The following is a 22,665-nucleotide window of genomic DNA, read 5'->3' as shown; positions in this document are numbered from 1 at the left end:
ACAGTTCATGCTATAATTATTAGCTTTCAGGCACAGTTGGTTACAAAAAGTGAATTTTAAAAGGGTTAAACTGGTTTTGACAAATGGGGTAAACACTAATTGTCCTTACAACTGATTATTCTTAGAGTAACAAACGCTACTCAGCTACTGTAGATTAATAATGCAGATACTGAACCGGACAGCTCCACTCGTGTCAACAACAGAAAACCAGTCGCGTGAAAACCGTGTACCACATAAATTGTGCTGTTGCTAAGGCAACGCTATATGGCAAGCCATTTAACATTTAATCGATAAACTCATAGTTTTTATTTTCAAGCGCATAGTACCTATTCTTAGATACAAATATATTTTTCTATTAAGTACTACCAGTGCTTATTCTGTAGAAAGGCTACACATGCTTTTTCTTTGGTTATCAATATCTGGTTTTCAAAATATTAGTACTTACTTATTAGATAGTTGTTTTATTTTTTGAGATACTAGTACTTTTTAGCAGGTACGCAGGTAGCAAAGAATTCTGGCCCAGATTTGGCATAAAGCTGGCACAGCAGGCATTCATCTGGCATGGCTGCAGCATGTGGGCCAAACATGACCTGGGTTTGGCAGAGGTGGCACCGTCTTTAAGGTTGCGCACAATAATTGGGCCAGATATCAAAAGTAGTATTTGGCCCAGATGCTATTAATGCAGGGGTCACCAACCTTTTGGAAACCGAGAGCTACTTCTTGGGTACCGATTAGTGTGAAGGGCTACCAGTTATTAAATAACACATTTCTCTTAATTTACTTTTAATTATATGTTATTATTAATAATTAATAATATTCATCTATGTGAAGACATTAATCATGTTAATGATTTCTCACAGTAGTTGTCAACAATGATTTAACAAGTTAGATAAATATCAATATGCAACACTTCATTTGTCTAAAATTGTTTTTAAAGTTTTTTTTATATATATAACTTAAAGTAATTTTTAAATATACACCAATGCAAGTCTGATTTAAAAAGAATACCTATAAAATATTAGATGCAGCTTACTCATATGTGGTGCTATGGTGAGCTATTTTTAGAACAGGCCCACGGGCAACTCATCTGAACCTGGAGGGCTACCTGGTGCCCACGGGCACCATGTTGGTGACCCCTGTATTAATGGATATGGGCCATGTATGTTTGGCCTATCTTGACCTACATTTAAAATACATTTTTATTATTTTTGAATAAAGGAAAAAAAGTTCTACTAATCAGCATGCTTTGAGAAAAAGCATGCCCATAGTGCACCTAAAGGGCAATGCTTCATGAGTTTATCAATTTCATTGCAGTCGTGACACACCAACATATCTGGCCCAGTCATGGGTTATTAACTGGCTGAGACTTGGTCGATGTTTGGCCCTTGTCTGGAAGTCAGACTTGGTCCAGTCATGTACAGTAATTCATTGCAGCATGTGGGCCAAGCAAAAGCTGGTTGTGTGGGCCAGAGAGATATTTTGCTATGTGGATATTATAGATAGCAGGTACTATCTAGATGCAGACTTGGATTTGAAAGCTGAGACTGCATATCTCAGAATTGCAATGTCAGACACAACGCACTCAATGGGGCTAGTGATGTCACTGTGAGGGGTAGAGTTAAGGCTGGTTTACACTTTTGCATCGAGTGATCGATTTGAGCCATAGTGCCTACCTTGCGCATAGTCATGCATTTATACTTCTGCATGCTGTTTGTGTTGCTCTGCAATAACACTTCTGTAACGCTAGCTGGCAGTAGATTTTTATGTTCCTCTGTGTTGAGTTTCTTCACAGGTGTTTGTTTTTTTCTGAATGCTAAAACTCACTTTTTCAGAGGGCAACGACTTTACAGTGAACACAAATCAAAAGTCTTCATCTGGAGCTCGAACACGGGACTCCACACTTGTAAACAATCGCTCTATCAGGCTCGCAGCATGGCCGCGCTTGTCATTGCTAATAAGCTGACCAATCACAGAGATTGCGCTATGCGACATTGCAACGTGTAGTTACATCTTTTTGAGAGGTGCGCGTCAGCATCAGCGTCAGCCTTGGCGAGGGCTGAAGTATCAGTCAGCCTTTAGGGGTGGGGTTAGGCGCATTAAAAGCATTGCATGCAGCTCAGCTTGCAACTGCATCAAGTCTGCTTTCAGAACCCTCCCACGTTTGTATTATCGTTTCAGCCAGTGATGAAATACCAAGAAGTAGCACATGACTTTAATTTCCACATGGATGAATAAACAGAGATGTAACGGAGTTGGTTAATTTGGTTAGTTTGTGTATTTTCTGTCAGACAAAATCTGTCTACAACTATTGATGTTATTCTCACATTGGGAATTTGTGCTACACAGTTAATTATTTATTAATTAAGGGAGGTTGTTTATGCAAAAATTACAGTTGCAGAGCATTAAAAATCATTTTTAATATAATTATTGAAACGTTAATTTTACCACTCTCATTTGCTATTGGGATGACAAAATAGTAATTCAACAAACAGTTCATAAAAGTTTTATTGATTCATTTTCTTATTAGGTTAGTCCCTTTATTAATATGGAGTCGCCACAGCAGAATGAACTGCCAACCCATCCAGCATATGTTTTACACAACGGATGCCCGTCCAGCCGCAACAAATCACTGCATGGGAAATATCCATACACACTCACTTACACACAAGCCTACACCAATTTAGCCTTTCCAATCCACCTATACTACATGTCTATGGACCCAGAGGAAACCAACGTGAACCTGGGGAGAACACCTCACAGAAACTGACCCAGCCAAGGCTCGAACCCACAACCTTCTTGCTGTGAGGTGATCGTACTACCCACTGTGCCACCATGATGCCCTTTACTGATTTATTTATTTACTTATTTTTTACATTTTTGATTAATATTAGAAATGAAAATTTGTCTAATCAGCCTGATTATTTCCAGGATTTTGTATCACCATAGTCCCTAAATGTATATAAATGCAGGAAATGGGATTTAAATCAAAAACATTTCTCTCATTTTGTGTGTCCCCCTACTATAAAATCAAAGTTGCTACTGGCACTTAAAGTACCATGCAAATAGAAACTAGCGCGCTTTATCAAATACATGTTCAAAAGGCTTGCCATAAGCTCTCTCCATAGGGGGCCCATTCCCACAGATAAAAAAACAGCCTCTAAAATCACGCTCCCCTCTGCTTTGAGCTATCGCGAGACTCCTGCAGGAGCGTACCAGCGGCTTGCAGTGACCTCATCAGCAGCTGCAGAGCGAGGCGGAGCTGCAACTTTTGTATGAACTTCGAAGTTGAATAATTGTGAACGAGACGCAGGGGCCAACGGTGCTGCTGCTGCTGGAGTAGATACAAAAACACGCTGAAAATCCTCCCGGAAAAACAGCAGGAATAACGGCCGCACGCAGACTGCGCTCAGCTGGCGATTATTACGAGGCGGAGAGACGCTCGTGTCGGACTTTTATCGGAAGGTTTTGTTGGAGAAGAGACCGCGCGAGGTGGAGAGGGAGGAAGGTGAGTTCAGATAACATGTCTGTGATTTAACTGACCATGCCAACTTTCAGCCGTGCATATATGTATGTAAAAGCGACCACGGATGTGTTTTCTCGGAGAAATGCGTTTTTGCAGTCTCCAAAAATGCCCGCGTTTGATTCATTGAGCGGCGGTTTAACGAATGATCTCGACTCACCTGATTACCACAGGGAATCAAGATTCAGTCAGAAAGTTGCAGTGAAGGAGATCGTGTTTGATAAATGCTCGCATGGCTGAATGTCAACATAAACAAGCCGCCTTCTGTGTCGTGATTTCTGGTCTTTATCTCATAAAAAAGACAGTGTGATGTGAAGATAGCGAGGTTATAGTGAATAGTTTTGATCTTAACTCCAGATGTGGCATGAACACAGTTCTTTACCACATTACAGCTTCATAAACCTGATGCAAGCATAGCAAATGTGAATCTGACTCGTGTCTTTCATCATTACGAGAGGAATTTGTTAACCAAGGTTAACTAGGAAATAATTAAGAGATACTTTAAAGTGCTTGAATTGTCACAAATGAGCACTTGTCCTTCAGTTTTTATGATTCAGGAAATTTCAGGCATTTTTCTTTTCCTTTCAAAATTCTTTGTAGATTTAGAAAATATCATGGAGATGTATTGCAGTTTTAAGTAATAGGCATCATTTCACAAATGAACACTTGTCCTTCAGTTTTTTGTGATCCAGAAAATATTCCTGTTATGTGGTGATGTCATGATGCTGAAAAATGAAGTTCTAACTATTAAAAGTCACAATGATTTATATCATTTTAAGGCTCTCTGTCTGTGATATTTGAGAACAAAGGCAAAAAGTAGCGAGCCTCCTTTCTAGAGCTAGACTTTTGGCCTTTACAGGCTCACTCCCAACTCCAATATCTATGGAATCTGCTGCATTCTCACAGTATCAGATCAGGTGTCCAAGTGGAGGAGTCGATGGGCTGCAGATCACATTGCATTTATTATGCATAACATTTTGTCACGTCGCAATTGTGAGGTCTGTGTTGTAGGTTGACTAATGGCCCTTCACTCAGATTTCTCCCTGTAAGGGCTTCACTGATTTGTCATTTGCATGTCTTTTCTTCGTTGTGTGGGTGGTGTGTGCTCACTGTGTATTGGCCGGGCTCTAAATGCAGTTCGTGTGGGGGTGGGTTTGAAGAGCCGGTCCATGATTGAAGTGCTTTCTGGCATTCTTTTTTTAACTTTGGATGTATGGAAGATGCAGAACATCTCTGAAATGACCATGATGGAGCTTTAGGTTTATGTCATCACATTCCTGAGATGTAGCTGTTGCTGTGTCTTTAAACAGAAATGCTACTGATTTTGCTTAGTCTAAAAGGAGTTAATCAGACCATTGTTACACTTTGACTTTATTGATGTTAGATCCACCTGTGGAGTAGCATGGATCTTTTAGAAATCACCTGTTACGTATTTTTTGGCGGATAAACAGTGCTCCATTTGTTCCTTGATTCTGATAAGGTCAGTAGCAAGCAGATATCTCCCTAATTTGTAAAACTTAGTAAGATTTCATGTTTTCTTTCCCCAGCCTCTATCTAAGAATGCCAAGGATGCAGCTATCTGCAGGCAGTGTCGCATTTCCAATATTAAGTAGCCTATTGAAAGGGAGTGTGTAGGTGGACACGCACATGTTGTGAAACATGTAGAAAAAGGAAATGTGTGAGGGAAAAAAGACGCCTGGGTGGATGATTGGCAGTGGAGGGATTATCAAGAGTTTTTCACATGTAGAGTGGCTCCAGATTCTATAGATACTGGTTGGATTGAGGTTGAACAAACAAGGTTTTATCATTGCCTCGGGCTTAGCAAATTATGTGTGTGTTTGTTCTTTTAGCAGCCTTTCGTGTTGTTCTTCTATATGCTGTTGCTATGGAAGTTGGGTTAATCTTGTCTGTTTTATGGTTATGCAAGTGTGTTTTTTAAGATTTGTATGCCGGTAACCTCTGAATCCAATTTTATAACAAGTCTGCATCAGATGTGATCTAATTTATCAGATGACGGTCCTGCATTTTAATGCGGAGCACATCCATTGAAATGGAATGTATGATGTAATGGCTTATACCTGTGTTTGTCCAGGCTTACTTGTATTATCTAATGCAGTTTGGTATTATAGATCCTCAAATGCACATTGCTGTTTGGACAACTTCTTAAAAAGATTAGTTCACCCAAAAATGTAAAAATGTATTAATTTTTTTATTTGAATGTTTCAAAGCAATTAGACTTTTTTTGTTAATTTTTGAAACACAAATGAAGATATTTGGTATATTTAATCTATTAAGTGCTTAATTTGATGAAAATATATAATTTAGTACCTTTTTTCAAATATAAGCATTGATTACACACATTGCATGAACACTGTTCATTTGGATTACTTTTGCAATGCCTTTTTATACATTTTAAATTCATGTTTATCTATTATAAGAGATTAGCAAAAATAACTGTATTTTGTCTTCTGAAGATTAGATCATCTTGAAGATGAGGAAACGATAACAGAATTAACATTTTGATTTTCAAGGCAAAGCAAGTTTATTTATAAAGCACATTTCTTACACAACTGGTTTTCAAAGTGCTTTACATAAACAGAAATAAAAGAGACAAGTATGAGAAAATAAAAACAAGTCAAATAATTAAAAACAGATTAAAATGTGTTAAAACAAGTTTTAAAGGAATGAAAAAGAGAAGAAAGGCATAATAGTGCGACCTGTCGCATGTAGCACAATGCTTATTATTAAGGCACAGCTAAACAGATGGGTTTTTCAGTTTTGATTTGAATGTGCCTAATGTTGGAGCACGTCTGATCATTTCTGGAAGCTGATTCCAGCAGTGGGGAGTGTAGTAGCTGAAGGCGGATTCACCCTGCTTTACCTGAACTCTTGGAATTTCTAATTTACTTGATCCTAATGTTCTAATTGATCTGTTCAGTGAGCATATCTGTAATGTATAGAGGTTCAAGGACTTTTAGTGACCTATAGTCAAGGTATAATACTTCAAAATCTATTCTAAATGTAGGTAGGAGCCAGTGTAAAGACCTGAAGACAGGTGTGATGTGCTCAGATAATCTTGTTTTGGGCAGAATCCTGGCAGCACCATTCTGGATGAGCTGCAACTGTATGACTGTCTTTTTGGGAAGGCCAGTGAGAAGGCCATTAAAGTTATTTACCCTGCTGGTGATAAAGGCAAGAACAAGTTTCTCACTGGAAACAAAGCTTTTTATTCTTGCAATGTTTTTGAGCTGACAGTTTGCTAATTTAGTTACTGCTTTGACATGACTACTGAAATGTATATCTGATTCTACAATCACACCCAGATTCTTGACCTCATTTTCAGTGAAGTTCCTTGATAGGTAAGCTAAAATTAAAATAAACTGGTGTGATTGATCTGTTAGTGCTGTCCAATTGAATGAACATGAACACTGTCTGTCACTCCAACCTTTGCAGACCAATACTATTAAAAAATCAATCTGTCAACTCTGGATCAGTTTGACCAACAATTGAATGTGACATGAACGACCATATACATCTAAACAAACCAAAAATGGGGCCTTGTCACTTCATGTGGTCATAAAAAGGAGAAAACGTTCAAGCATACCTGTTTTTTCTCGTCATAGCTGTGATGGTGCCTATAATGGTTCAGCACAGGTGTCAAAACATTGAGTTTCTATATACTGCAGATCTTTTTTTGTTTGTGTGTGTGAGTGAGAGGACTTCCTGGTGCTGTTTTCATTCTTTTACACACCTTATATGTTCACGGGTTCTGATAAAAATATCATGACATGCACTCGCATGAAGGTTAGGCGAGAAAATATAATCTTTCACATCATTCAGTATCGATAATATTTTTTGACAATCCATCAAAAGAATATTAGGAATTGTTATTTTTTTAACCATTTTATAACATTTTTACTGAAGGAGAAAGTAGTTTTAGTAGTCAAAAACAAAAAATAATAATTTCTTGTCTCCTATGCCTCATAATAAAATAAACAGAAGTGTTAAAGAGACTCTTAAACGTAATAAATAAAATGTTACAAAGCTTGTGCAATGGTAAAGTGGAAATGCTGAACAATTAAAGCAAGTTTTGGTGCAGTTTTGATAAACATTTTATTTATAGAGAGAATTAAAAAGTAAGGGTGTAACGATCCTCCAAATCCTCGATTCGATTACATTTTCGATTCTAAAGTCACGATTCGATTCGATTTTCGATTATGAATAATTTATTAATTGTGCGTTTTCAGTGATAGTGAAGAAGGAGGGCTGCTCAGAAATGCTACACAGCAGTGTGGATGTGGATCGTTGTTGTTCTTAAATGCCATTTAAAAACAAAGACATATTAGTGTAAACAGGGCCTGAGTGTGTATTTTTTGCAAGCTGATTTGCAACGGGTGCAAGGATCGCCATGCGCCCATCGTCTATCATCCCAACCATAATACGTACATAGCAGAGCCTGCAAACTGTGTTTTTTTTGTCGACAACACGAACGTTGTCAACATAACTCACTGGAAATTTTTGATTCGATAATCGAAGTTGAGCATAAATTTCAATCGATTTAGATTAAAAATCGAAATCGTGACACCCCTATTAAAAAGCATTGCAGTGTTTGAGTGCTCGTCTGAGGTAATTAGTCTGTCATTTTTACTGAAATGTGTATTTTCCATGCAAAGTGTGAAGCAGATTGGTTGGTTCTAGTTATATAAATTAGCATTCTGAAAAGTGTAGATGTTTTTGAACTAAGTGTTTGTGGAAAATGCGTGCGTGTCATGTTCATGCAGCTTGCACGCTATGTGGGAGTCGCTCCCTATTTGTGCGCTCAAACTGCGCTCCTCGATTGGAAATAACCATAAGCTTATTGGCATTCCTTCCAAGGTGCTTGCTCAGCATCCACATTTTAATAAAACTATAGCGCTTCGTACTGGAATTTTATACAAACTTTTTTTTTTTATCGTTGTTGTTCAGTCAATAAATATCGATTTATCGTCCAGCCCTAACTCTGATACAACATTAATTTTCAGCTTGGCAAACCAGTACAGTCAAACTCCAAGTTTGTCAATAAAGAGGAATAAAGAGGAAAGTCAAATAAGGGGCAACAGGTGATTATTACAGAAGCAGGAAAGAACCCTTTTCCCACTCAAACTGCTAGATTTAGTCCTTTTTTGTTGGTGAATGACTTCAATATTTTGACTCTGTAGATTTATTTTTATTTATTTCTTTTTTTTTTAATCGGCCACTGGTGGTTTCAACCAGTACTAATTTCCAGCATATTGTTCTGCCACCTCATTTAATCTCCCATCTTCCTGGAAGCAGCAGCTGTTGATGCCGATCTGATGAATGGCAAAGAAACAGTTGAAGGTTCAGAATGTATCTGCATTATCGCTGATATTCCCACCAACTGTCTCGCCATCTGCCTAACGGCGCTTGTTGTGTTTCGTGCAGAAGAGCAGAGATTTTTCAGCCTCTTGTGTTAGAGAGGATGGGTGTTAACATGGTACCCAAATGCTGAAATTAGTATTGAAGGCGCCCTTCTTACTGTTGGACTCAATAATTACAGTCCTGTCTCCTGTACCACTTTGGGCTCCATCTTAATGCAGGCTGTAGTCTCAGATTTATGCAGCCATTAGTCATGTAGACAGTCTGTTGAAAAGTGGAGGTGAGAAATGAGCCAGAGGAATTTTCGATGCAGGATTCTTACTATGTTTTTGATTCATGCAGTTTATTTTTCATAGCCATATTTGATTTTCCTTTTAAAAATAAACCAGAGCAGCTTTGGTGTAAATATGGTATTTGTATGCATGTTATCATCAGTATATGGTGGTGATTCACCGTGCGATGAATATTTTTAGGTCTGAGCAACAACAACAAAAAATCCCTTCTCCACTTTCATGATGAAATCACTCCATTTTGTAAATAAGAGCTTGTCATTGTCATATTCTCCAAGGCTTCCATGATTCCTTTTGATCTATTTAAAACGTAATCGCATTTTGAACACTGTGTCTTTTGGAACACATTATATGTATCACATGTTCACTTTCCTTAGTCATAATGCGGTTTCCTAGTAACAGCTTTGTGGGGTTTTTTTGGTCAGCTAGATCAACTGTTCTTCTTTGGAATCTGTTGTAATGATGCGGAATGTGCTCATGCAGATCATCCCTTTTATTGCATTGACACTGTGGTGATGATGGTGGTTCTAAAGTTTTGCAAAACATCAAGTCATCATATTGACTAATGAAATCATCACTGGAGTCAGATTACCTTATAACAAATTTGCATTCTGGTGGTGTAAATCTGTATTGTGGATGGATAGAAACATAAGGCCCATAATTCATTAATGTGTAATGTTCCAGATGTTGTATATGTGAAACAAGGTTGCCATTAGTTGTTGTCATTAATTTCAAGTTAATCAACAAGCATACAGTTTGTGTTATTTCAGGCAGTTTAAAATGAAACCTGGGAGAGGCAGGTTTAAAAGGATTAATTAAGAGGCCTATCAATTTGAGAAAAGTACCTACTTCAATACCTGTTTTGCTGCTTTTTCTAAATCTGGCTCTGCAGTTGGTGGGAGTGATCACAGCATTTCCTGGGTTCGATAAAAGAAAAGTGGTGCTTTGGAGTTTGCCTGTTGCTTTAAAGGAGAATTGGATTAAATCAGATTTTCATCCCAGACTCAGACCCTGGAATAAAAATGCAGCATGCAACTATCAAGTGTACAACATTATGTTTGTGGTGGGATATAGAACAATGTGTATATTTAAATCTTGTTTGGCCAAAAGGATGCCTTTCTTGGTAATTAGTTTGTGAGACTTCACACCTTAGGATTTTATTTTTTAAATTAGATTCTTTTATATGTATTTTATTAGAATTTTTATTAAAAAAGTAACAATACGATCAACCAGAACATCGAGGTGTATGCACACAGACTGATATACAATATAAAGTGGGGTATCAGACTGGACAAGAAGAAGCACTGCATTAAATTCCACTAAATGAATGCTTAAGTCTATTTAACTGATAATGTTTTAATTACAATACACCATCATACATTACAAGATAAAAGGAGTCTTATGAAATTGAATTAGCCACATTACCTTTCACCGGAAGTTTGTTGGTGGCTGAATAGCTGTGCAAATATCCCATTGTTTTGTCATCTGTGCATCCCTGCTCATACTGACAAATACAGTGCTCCGCACAAATGACTTCAACCCATTTGGAAAATGAATATTTGTATCCATTTCTCAGTAAATATAGGCAATGTATTTTGGTGCATTTGAACAAAAAAATTTATTTCATGGAAATATATTTATTAAAATAATATTTTAGTCATCGAACATCTTTAGAAAAAGAAAGATAATACTTTCAAATTCCTGCGAAATATTTGTAAAAAATTACAAACTACTAAATTTGATATATGTTTTGATGCTTTTAATTTCTCCTCTCTTTTAAATTTTTATTTATTTTTTATTTAATATTTTTTATTTTTATAATTACATATAAATGTGGGCTTTTACTTTTTGGACCGTTATCGTAAGTTATTTTGTTAGATTAGCTCCAGATTTGGCTTCAGTATAATTTAATGTATAAGCACAAATATGATACTGTAAAGCATGGGTGATCAACCCTGTTCCTGGAGATCTACCTTTCCTGATCAAAAACAACTAATCCAATTAATCAGGAAATGAACAGCACTTGATAATTAGGCAGGTGTATTTGCAACTGAAGTCTGCAGGAAGGTAGATCTCCAAGAATGATTTGTTATGGGTGAGCTCTTTTATGCTGAGCACTGTATATGACATATTTGTGTAATTTTTCCTTCAATTTGATAGAAAGATGCAGCTTTCTTGCTGGCTGCTAATTGTAACTTTAAAATGTTTTTGTCTGTGAGCAATGAATGGGCTTCTGAATTACCCAAATAAACTAGAAAAACAGCAGTCAATTTCGCTACCAAATATATTATGTATTGCTTGTATTACCGCCTGCCAATATGAATGAATGGCTGGGCACCTCCAAAATACAATGAAATTATCCTCCAGCTGTTCCCCACTCTTCCTCCATCATCATGTTGCACATTTTTATAGCTTCCTAACTTGTTCTTGTTTTGTTTTCCATGCATACCTTGCATTTTCCTCCCTGTGTGTGATTGTCATTTGTATTTCTTGGAGTGCAGTGATGTATTGTTCTTGGGAAACAACAGCAGGCTGCTTATTTAGGTAGTCAGGTGGACTAACAGCTGGCCTGCTATGCATTTTAGTTGGTTGTCCTCACTAAATAAATGTAGGTCGACTTGAGTTTTAATTAGATTCAGGTTAGCGAGATTTACTTAAGAACTTTTTTACTCCGCTTAGGTTATTTACTGCTAATCTTCTTATAATGATCTCCCACCTATTGTGATATTGATACTGTTTAATCCACTTTCAGCTGTAGTGTTTATGTGAATGATAAATCTGTAATGGATTTGCACCAGGGCTAAGTGGTTCTGCGGTTAAGGATGTAGCTTTTCTAATAGGCTAATAAACTTAGTGTTGGCAGCAGTCTGTTTTCAGAGCTTTTTCTTCTTTTGTGTGTGTGTGTGTGTGTGTGTGTGTGTAGACATTGCTTTTTGATATGCTGATATCAGCAGAACTTCTGGCTGACCCGGTGAGCTCTTCCTGGCCCTCTTGAAGTGAACGTATTGCCAGGAAACAAAATATCTCCATGTGAAATCAATTCGGTGTCATATGTAATGCTGCTCTCGTGGCAGTCTAGTAGCAATGTGGTATTCTGAAGTAAAAATGTTATGCCTCAGTTTAACAGACGTTGTTTAAATCACTCTGAAAAAGCATACAAATTTTCAGAAGCACTATTGCATTAGTAAGATATGTTTTAATGATGCATCGCATTGTTGAATGTTCACATGTTTATTTCTGAACTTTTCTATGAAATACATTTCATTATCAATAATATGCATGAAACTGTTAAAGTTGTAAATATAAATATCATTCAGTGCATCTAACAGAATTAGAACTGACTATAAATGATTAGTTCAAAGTGTCAGCTGTTACATTGGTTCAGACTGACAACATAAGCTTGAGACTGATTCATTAAAAAAAGACTGGCTCGTAGGAGACATTTGTTGACATTTCAGAAGTTTGTTGATGTCTGACAGTTGAAAGATGCTGAATAGCTCTACAGGAAACACTGGAATGCACTGTTGAGATACAGGCTGATAGGCTACATAGCAAAGCTGCTTGCTTCTGGATGAGTTTTAGTTTAAAATGAAGATTGCGGTTCTCCCATTATTCTGAAAAGACATTTAACTAAACAAAATACATTTAATTTACTAGAGGTTCTGACAAAATGTTAATTGCTGCAGTCAGTTAACAAATAATATCACTATAACTATAATTTATTTATTTTAAATATTGCTTTGAATGAAAGATATAGGTGCTATGTCTCACTGAACCTTTAGTTATAAGTTATATTGACCATTGACCTGTCTAATCACACAACTATTATTATGTGCTCTCTTTTGCTGTTTGCTATTTTGTCTAACAAATGAACTGCAGTGAGTAGACTAACATTGGTGGATTTGTGGAACTCTAGGACTGCAACACAGACAGCAGGTGCCCAGACAAGCTGGGGAATATATATCATTCATGTCTACTCCTCTTCTAAAAAACATTTGCAGTGCACAAAGAAGTTCACGGAGACTGAGAGGGCAGAAGGTGCAATATTTGTTTTATTTATTTCACAAAAACTCTGCATTTTGTTATTGTGAGTATTATGAATAAACACTTTAGTTGTTGTCTTGCTTTTGTCTGTGCAACTAACAAGGCTGTGCAATTAATCAAAATTCAATTTCGATTTTTGTTCTCCAATGACTATGTAAAAACATTCTTCTGTTATATCTTTTATTAATAAGATATAACATAATATCTGATTATATTGTCATATCCAACTCAATCTCACGGCAATTCACAACTTTTTGATTTAGTTCTATTCGTATGAATTCGTACAATCTAATTTGTACAGTTTAGTACAATTTGCTCATCACCCAATGACGGGTGGGGTTGGGTGCCACGCCTCCTTTTTAAAATCGTACATTTTCGTATGACTGAACTCGTACGAATTCGTACAAATTAGCCACTAAACTGACAAAACATAAAATACTTGGGTTTCCTCGTGAGATCAGGCTTTCATATCCCACCCTTTTTCAGCAGTCCACATTTGTTAGTAAAGCTTAGTTTCATGTGGAAATCAGTGAAATCATGTAAAGTAATTGTTGCAGCATGGAGTACGTTTAATTTATGTTCACTTTGTTCAAATTTTTATTTTTTTTTTAAAAAGAGTAACATTTTGCTCTACTGTTCATGCTTGACCACAAACATGAACAGAACGAAACCGTTTAAAGTCTTTTTTTATTAAGATGGTCAAAGGTAAATGTTAAATGGTTATAGCATGCACAAATGTGTAATACATGTTTTGTAGTAAATAAAAAAAGACTTTATAATGAAAAGGCACATGGAAATCCGATTGTTTTAACAACATTAATCGTTAACAAAAAAGGTTTTTTACCAAAATAAATTTGACAGATAAAAATTCCATAATTTGATAGTCCTACTTTATGTCTTATTTGGCTTACCTATTCTCTTCTTAATCTTTTTTCCACCATATCTTTAATCGGTCTTAGGATGCAGCCTTTGGATTTGGATGACTCACTCAAAGACTTCACTTGCTTAATTATTGAAAGAATCCGTACCCTTGAATAAACACATAAATGAGTGATTCAGTGACAAACACATTTTGTAATACTTATTATTATACTTTCATACTTTCATTTGAAGTAGTATCTTCAAAAATGATTTACAAAAAGATATCTAAACTGTCCCGGGACTGATTTGACTTTTGTACCATATAAATAACAACGCTATTTACTAAAGACTAAATGTGCTTCATTACTTCATAAACATAAGGTGTTTGAATCAAGATTGCATATCAATTGAGCAAAGAGTTAACCTTTAACCAATGACAATCAGGTTTCTGAGATTTTATTTGCAGTTATTTTAAACTCTAACTCTTCCAGCAGGAAATATGCTACGCAGTTTGTAAAAGGTGTGAGTTGGAGGGTCATGGGCGAGGCTGACGATGTGGAATGAGTGAGAGGGAGCTGGACTCAATAGAGGTGAGGTCATCCCATTGAACTGAAGCAAAGGCCACCAAACACAGGAACAATCAAATGTGCATGCCCCAGTACCCTCTGCGTCCCCTGCCACACTTTCGTGTGCGTGTGAATTTAAGTTCTCTGTGACTCACAGCAAACACTGTCACCAGGAAGTGAAGGTTAATGATTATTTGGGTAAAGAAGAATGAAACGCTGTGCATCTTTGTTGTGGACCGCATGCTAGTTCCAACCAGGACATGCTGTTTACAGTTTTTCCAAAAGATTAAGAAAGTAGCTTTTATATAGTGTTTTGGGTTTATATTGGTTTTATGTGGTCTGATTTTAAGGATTTTAAAGGAATACATTGGTCTTGTTAGTAAAACAGTCTTTCTGTGGATAATGCAGACATTTTCAGGAGTAATATGTTACCTCTGTGCTCATTTCCTCTGAGATTTTATTTCATGAGTGCCTGTTTTTTCATTGTCATTCAGATGTTTTGAAAGGAATGATTCACTCTGATGGCAAGCTGCTTTTGGTGCACACTCATTCAAAACAAGTGGGCCGTTTTCATTCAGGTCCAGTGAATGATTTGATCCTGCTTTGATCAAAGTGTTGGAAAGGTGTCTTGAAAGCTGGCATTTTGGAAGAGCACACGCATCTTGTAATCAGCTCTTGTGATTGTGATCCCACTACTGCTAGTTTACTTCAAAGAAGATCTGGTATGCAAACAATTTTGCCCAATACCTGAACCATGAAACAATGCTTTTATAAGAGGTACTTTTGGGGTAATAGTTAGGAAAATGGCTGAGAGGCACGTCAAACTCACTGAGCACTTTTAACCCACTGTTTGGGGCTATCATTGCCAACCCAGAATAGGAGAATAGCAGATCACTATATACGGTTTTATACATGTTGTTTTCCAATTGAATTTGTTTTTACTATTCAGTTATTCATTTTTTGTTACAGTAAATTGTTACATCTATTCTAGGAGTTGGAAATGGTTCAGTTGAGGTGTACAACTGAACAGCTGATGCAAGAGTAAGCTGCAAACAGCTTGTTCGTTTACATAACGGCCAGTCAATTAAAACTCAGTGCTGTGATTGACCAAATTTCATTTGCTTACCTCCCTTGGGTGATTGTCTGTTTACTCTGTGGAATACATTTACTCTGTGGCTTTGTAGCTTTTTTGCCCCAGAGTTGTGAACAGATGTGTTTGTGTGTCTGACTATGTGGTTACTGTAATTCAAAAACCACAGGCAGCCATAAAAGAAATCTCACAGGCAACTCATTGTCTGTTGTAAGAGTAACGCCTCCAGGAAAGTTTTGTAAGGACATTGTTTTCATTAAAAGAGTCACTTAACCTAATAGTGATTGGAATTTTAAAACTGTTTGGTTGAAATGACACCTGTTGGTATCTTTTTTTTAGCGTTATTGGAATCAAATTAAGTGCTGCTGATTCAGTAGAAAGTGTGCTTTTAGAGTACTCAGTATCTTACTAGCGGTGCGACATATGAATTGCAGATTAAACTGATTAACCCAATTTGAAAAAATCTGTGGGGAATTTGATCAAAAACAAGAAGCTGTGGGTCTTTTAATGGAAACGGAGCATGTAGCTTCACTATTTGGGATAATTTATGAGTTCTCATATTAAAAAAAAAATACAGAACTGACTCTGTCATTGCAGTGGCTCAATTTTGAGAGAAACAGATTACCATGGTAACTTGTGCTGCACATTTCAGGTGCTCCTGGCAGGATAAGTACAGGTTTAGCTCAGTTGAGCTTAAAGTTCCTTGCATTCAGATAGATTTGTTTTGTAAAAAGTTAGTATAGATTATGATTGGCTAGTTTATATTGCAGAGTATATAAGTATAGTTTGCAACGCTCTCTATGTTTTTCTTCATTTTTAATCAGAGATGCTGAAAATTAGCATACGACATTCCTCTCTGGATTAAAATTCTTACTCTCTTTGAACTCCTGGCTTCATTCCGATCTCATCATTCTCTCACAATGCCGGACTGTTAAAATCACCATGTCAACTGGCAGGGCAGCAAGTTAAAGAGTTTACTTATTTCTAAATGATGAGACATTTTGAAGCATTACTTGTTAACTATTTAAAATATGGCCTGTCAAGTTTGTGGCAGCAATAGCAGCTGTGCTTGCCATTAATCCACAGTAGTATATTAGTGCTTGTATCTTACAGCTCATGAGAAAAATAGTTTATAACTGATTCTGTTTTTTTAGCTTTTAATTTAAAGGTTATAATTGCTACAGATCTGGCAAGAATTAAGAAAATGTTATCGTTAAACACTGTATTATACTCTACTGTTAATTGTATAATGTTATGAATGTAAAACAATGTCAAACATTTCAGTAAAATATGATCATATGTGGAATATCCTGCAGAAACTTCTGTAAATACCCTCTGAGGTTTTTAATAATCAGTGTTTCCGTACAGTATTAAAAAAAGTCTTAAACCTCAGAGCCAGAATTTTAGGCCTTAAAGGCCTAAATTTATTGTAATATTGCATGGTAGGTCTTAAAATCTTTTTAGGTCTTAATTTTCCTTTATTCATGTATTGCTAGCCAATCTGGCCAACAGCCATACAATCACCAACAGCCCATCTAAATAAAACTTTAAACTTTTTATTAAAGTGAATATAAATAAATATTATTTAAGTATTTAAGGTTATTTTTAACTCTACCAATTATTTCACTTACAATAACATTTGTTTAAAAGTTCTATATATATTTACTGCTGAGGACACTGACCCTGGGTCTGTTCTTCGTACGTGGATTACTCAGTTAGTTGAATTTAGTTATTGATTTAAAAAGATCCAGGATCTTTTCGTTCTTCAAAACTCATCCAAGAGTAGTTGTCATAGCAACAGTCCTTGTAGCACAAACCTGCTAGGGAGCAGGTTATTTCCTATGAACAGGATTTGATCGAGCCTTTTCAAGCAATGGTGATACTGAAAATGTGAACCGAATGCTGATATTTTCTTACAGTAGTAGCTATATACACTTGGGAAAATAGTAATATATATATATATATAGTTTAAAAAATACATAAATAAAACATATGCAACGTGCACTCCGAATTAAAGTACAAAGACTGTCACAGGGTGGTTTTCCTTAAGAGGTTCACAGACAATATTTGTTTATTTAGACTTTTTTAGACACAAACACATGCTATTTTAAGGTACCAACTTTAGTACAATTTGTATATGATAATAGACATGCACAATATTCGACTGTTTTTTTTTTTTTTTTTTTTTAAGGAATAATAATTCCTGCAGTTATGCACGTGTTTTGACAGCAAATGTGATGGTTATTTGGTGCTTCGCAAAAGTTGGCGACATCTTTACTGATATCAAAGTTAGTTTAATTATATTTCTTACGCAGATTAAAAAACTTGAATAGACCTAGGCTACTATAATGAGGAAAATCCACTATAAAAGTATATATTGGTAAATACTCTTAATACATGAAAGTGTAAAACCTGCAGCCCACAACAAAATTAAAGGTTCTAGTTTGAAGAACCAAATTAGCCAGAGATCAGTTTTCAAGATCAAGATCCAGGATTTGCTAAATCATCTTAAGCCCTGCTCACACTGTGTGATTTCAGCCATGATTTTGTCATCGGAGACAAATTTGGGCAATCCTAAAAGATTCCTAAAATCTTAGGCTAAAATCTTTGATTGCTGGTTTGACATGTTCCCTGACAGCCGCTTAGTACTTATTGCAATCAGTTTTTTTTTTCCAATGAAGTTCTAGTAGTGTCAGAAGATTTCAGACACTTTCCTGCAGTGTGACTACAGTTGAGATAAGCATCAATCCAAGAACCAATAGGTGCTCAGAATTTGATGACGCAATCCATGTGACAATTCAAATGACTGTGGTGAAATGTCAAAAAAAAATCTTCCTGGTTTTATTATTGAGACACGCTGTGTGCAAAATTGCCACTACAGATTGTTTATGTTTTCTTTGTGGAAACAGTTTTGTAGCTTTAGGAATTTTGAACAAACCGTCAGCTGTACATATTAAACTCTGCAACTTTCCTTTCATTGTTTGAGCTTACAGCCTTTACTAACACATCAAATTGTGAAGCTTGAGGTATAGATAGATGTGCTGTTTCTTTCTTTTATTATTATTATTATTATTATTATTTTTTTTTACTTTAGCTTACTATTTTTGCCTAGTTCAACTGACAACCATAGAGCATTATCAGTCTCTTAGTCAGTCAGTTTAAAATGTGACTTATCAAACGGCTTTTTTTAGTGTGCCTAATATAAACGCACAGTATAAAACTCTCATGAGGCTTGTGGTCTAACATCTGGTGACAAATGATTAAAACTCTGTTTCTCGTTCACTGGCTCAATTCCCAATTTCACAACACCTGCTTGACTGTTGCTCAGGTGGGGATGAAACTGCGACACAGCATCCTCTGTTAGCCTTGTTGCCTTAGAAACGAGGATGCAGTGGCGGTAACAGCCTTGCTGTGTAATGATGGTAATTAGCAGTCATTTTCTCCCGTGTGCGTGCAGCATTCCTCTGATCTCTATAGACAGTGCTGGAGGAGAAAATGTCTGTTGCTGAGTCTTCTGTAGGGTTTAATAATCAGTGTACTTGGAGGAACGTGCGCTCTGTTCCTCGCGTAATGCGTCACTAATGATGACAAAGAGCATTTCTCTAAGCAGGGCAATTATTGGAGATTTGCTATAGAATTGCATGTGGAGATTTCAGGTTGAGGAAATGCATGCTTGACCATCACTTGGTTATTTTTAACTCTGTGCTTTGATTCAGATCTCATTTTCGTTCTCCCTTGCTGACTGAAAGAGTATAGAAAATGCATTAGTGGGAAATGAAGCAGCGGCGAAGACTTCTCACCTAGACATACACATAGACACACACACACACAAACACACATTCTGAGACGTTTAAGTGCAGCTTCCCTGCTGCTCTCTGAACTTCACTCACATCGACCAGGGCTCGAAAACACTGTATTAAAAGACCATATGTGCTGCTTTGGCGCTAATGATAGATTGACATCTGAGAGCTGGAGTGATGTAACGGCCTTTATAAAACAGATGGATGGATATTGATCAAGGCTTTCTTTTTAAAATAGATGATATAGAAATGGATATGGTGCTACTGTAAATCATGGCACAATACCAACCACATTACCAATTGAGAATTCAGTCATCATTTATTAAAATAGATGTGTTCTATATCTAAATGACTTTTTTCTTTCTCCTCTGCAGAGTTGAAATTGTGTTTTTGTTTTTATTTACTTTTATTGTGTGGACAACGAAACTTGTACTTTTTGTCTCACACAGTAGTGCTGCGTGATATTTGAAAACTCACATTGTGATATTTAGTTTTTCTGTGATTTATATATCATAGGGATGCTCGATATATTGGCAGCCATATCGTTATTGGCCGATAAATGCTATTTTTAAAGTTATTGTAATCGGTCTGATGTCAAATTTAGGCCAATATCTTTAAGCTAATAGATTATGTAATTGTACAGAACTGTCTTCCTCTCGCATGCACGGGCAGAACTTGTTGAGTATTGTACAGTGCACTATAACTGAGCTTTCCTCAGAATGTTTATTCCTTTAAAGTTTTTTTTTTTTTTTTTGTGTGGTATTGCTGTGCGTTAAAACTCCATATTCCTTATAATTGTAGATATGTTCGATTGAGTGTCATTGTGTATTTTGGTTTAAATCGCCTTAGGAAAAATACTACATGTGTACACATAATAACAGCGATGCACACAAGTTAAAAAAACTCTTTGTGCTGTTTTTAATCTAATATGATTATTTGTTATTGTCAACATGTTGTTTGCCATGTGTTGTTGATGTAAGATTGTATTCAGTTTGATCAGCATCTTTTGAATAATTATAACAAGGCTATCTGCACGCACACACAATGAGCCGACAGAGCTTTCAAAGCACCACAACAGCAGCAGTGGAGACGTGTCCCAGTCACTGAATCCAGCATAGGGGTTCTTAACCATGCTGATTTATGTGAAATTGTAGGCGATTCAGTTCATAAATTCACACCTTTATGAAGTTTTTAAAACAGAATAAATTTTAACTGGATAAAAATTTTTTATTTAGAAATATTTATCAGAATATATCGGTTGTCAGCTTTTAAATCTTAAAGGGCCATGAAACCCCCTCGTTTCAGCAGGGTGTTTTCACACCTCTACTTTGGAAAAAGTCAGAAAAGTGGGCGTGTCCAGCTCTGTTTAGGGGGGAGTGTCGGAGGAAGAAAAGAGGCTTGGTGTGGGAGTGTCTATTTGGGCGCGCTGAATTTCAGAGTCAAAACACACAACCACAGCGGACAATGTGACTGTGTTTACATGGACATCTGTAGTCGAATTATTTGCCAAATTATTAAATGGTGGACTTTAACTGCAGTTTGGCTCTTTCATTCAGGGAATTCATTCATGTCCCTCACGACAAACATGATATTTGATTTGAGGAACTGCTCTAAGCGTGTATTTTCATGCAATGTTTGATACCGCACGGCGAATGAGAGAAAAAAAAAACTCAGCATTTCCCGGAAACTTAGATGCACACGGCAGGTAGTGTCAGAAAGCCGCGTGTGTTATTCCGGTCACAAAATCCAACACGAGGTTATAGTTTAATTGTAACTGTTAGTACTAACTTGTTTACACTCGGTGCAACAGTTTGTTTGATACGAATAAAATACGAACTGAATAAACAAAGAGCACTGGTCGCTCACTTACCAAATCTGTAGAGACAGGACAATCACCAGCAACTAGAGCCGCGTCTTTATTTAGAGGAGACTACAAGCGAATCCGGATCTCAGCGTTTGCAGATGAGAACAGCTCTCAGGTAAACAATAATCCTCCTTAGACACGTAAGTTATTGTTGTCGAGCGTCGCGTACACTGTTAATCCACACGTGACGCCAGCTGCCCTCTCACAGAGAGAAAATGAAAACAAAACTTAACTGCAGCAAACTATAAAAGCAACACTTGTTTTGCCAACACAACGTGACGTCTCTGCCGTCTACACTCTGACAGTAATGAATAATAATGAAGTTGCACAATAGAGCGCATTCATTGGTTTGAACCAAGCCTTACTCATGCATTAATGCAACACACTGTAAGACGTAATAAGACACAGACGTCCAGTCTGCACGCTGGAATACAACGCTATTATGTCATGGCCGTGACGCAGCTTCAAAAATTTGTTTCAAACCGGAAGTACGAATTTGCTGGAAATAACGCAAAAACAACCAATTTACACTTTTTAGTGAAATATAGGTGTCCTAATAGTGTTTTTAGCAGTGTGGGACACATATACGACTGTCAACAGCTCAAAAAATGTGTTTTGGTGTTTCATGACCCTTTAAGAGTTATCGGTTATCTGTGCATCCCTAATATATTGCGATATGAATTGAATTACACAAGATGACTATTTTGGAAAAACTCACAATTTTACATTGATTGTGAGGATTTTGTAGAGGAGTGCATCTGCACAAAATATAAAACATTATACAACAATACACAAAACAATATCATTTAAAGTACAGCTGAAAGCAATAGAACAAAGATAAATTTAAAAAAAGATAAAAAGATTTTTGGTGGAGTCAAACAGTATTTAGATGTAGGAATTTAATAGATAAAATGTAAATTAACAGTGTCTTTTTTTTGTAAATATATAATGTATATATTTTTTTCTTCAATGTTATTGAATTTATACTTCTATTTATAAACATATAAACCCAATCAATTGAATCTAATCTAATTGTTAAAGTGGAAAATGTTATAATCTCTTTAAATTAACTTGAAATCTCTTGAGATCCTTGCAGATTCACACATTGTGATATCGATGCCTAGATGATATATTGTGCAGCCCTATCCTACAGTAAACATTTCATAGCTTTAGGATGACATTAGGATGACAAAATGATCACAATAACCAAAACTGATTATTTTAGGCCGTTTCCACCTTACTTTTTACATTGAT

At 36.3% G+C, this 22,665-nt stretch overlaps 1 protein-coding gene across 20 annotated transcripts in view; it reads left to right on the top strand.

The window, feature by feature from the left end:
• The first annotated feature begins 3,241 nt into the window (after nucleotides 1-3,241).
• Nucleotides 3,242-22,665, top strand: part of sipa1l1 (signal-induced proliferation-associated 1 like 1) — a 119,501-nt gene continuing 100,077 nt past the window's right edge. For 19 of the 20 annotated variants that reach the window (XM_073932842.1, XM_073932839.1, XM_073932841.1 and 16 more), the window contains exon 1: nucleotides 3,262-3,505. The gene's annotated coding sequence lies outside the window, so the exon portion shown is untranslated. Of the gene's footprint in view, nucleotides 3,506-22,665 lie in introns of all 20 variants that reach the window. The other variant, NM_001281792.1, reaches the window with a different exon arrangement.

This window comes from Danio rerio, chromosome 20 (assembly GCF_049306965.1).
Source record: "Danio rerio strain Tuebingen ecotype United States chromosome 20, GRCz12tu, whole genome shotgun sequence".
In the NCBI taxonomy this organism is placed as follows: Eukaryota; Metazoa; Chordata; class Actinopteri; order Cypriniformes; family Danionidae; genus Danio; species Danio rerio.
This window is presented reverse-complemented; position numbering and strand designations above follow the sequence as displayed.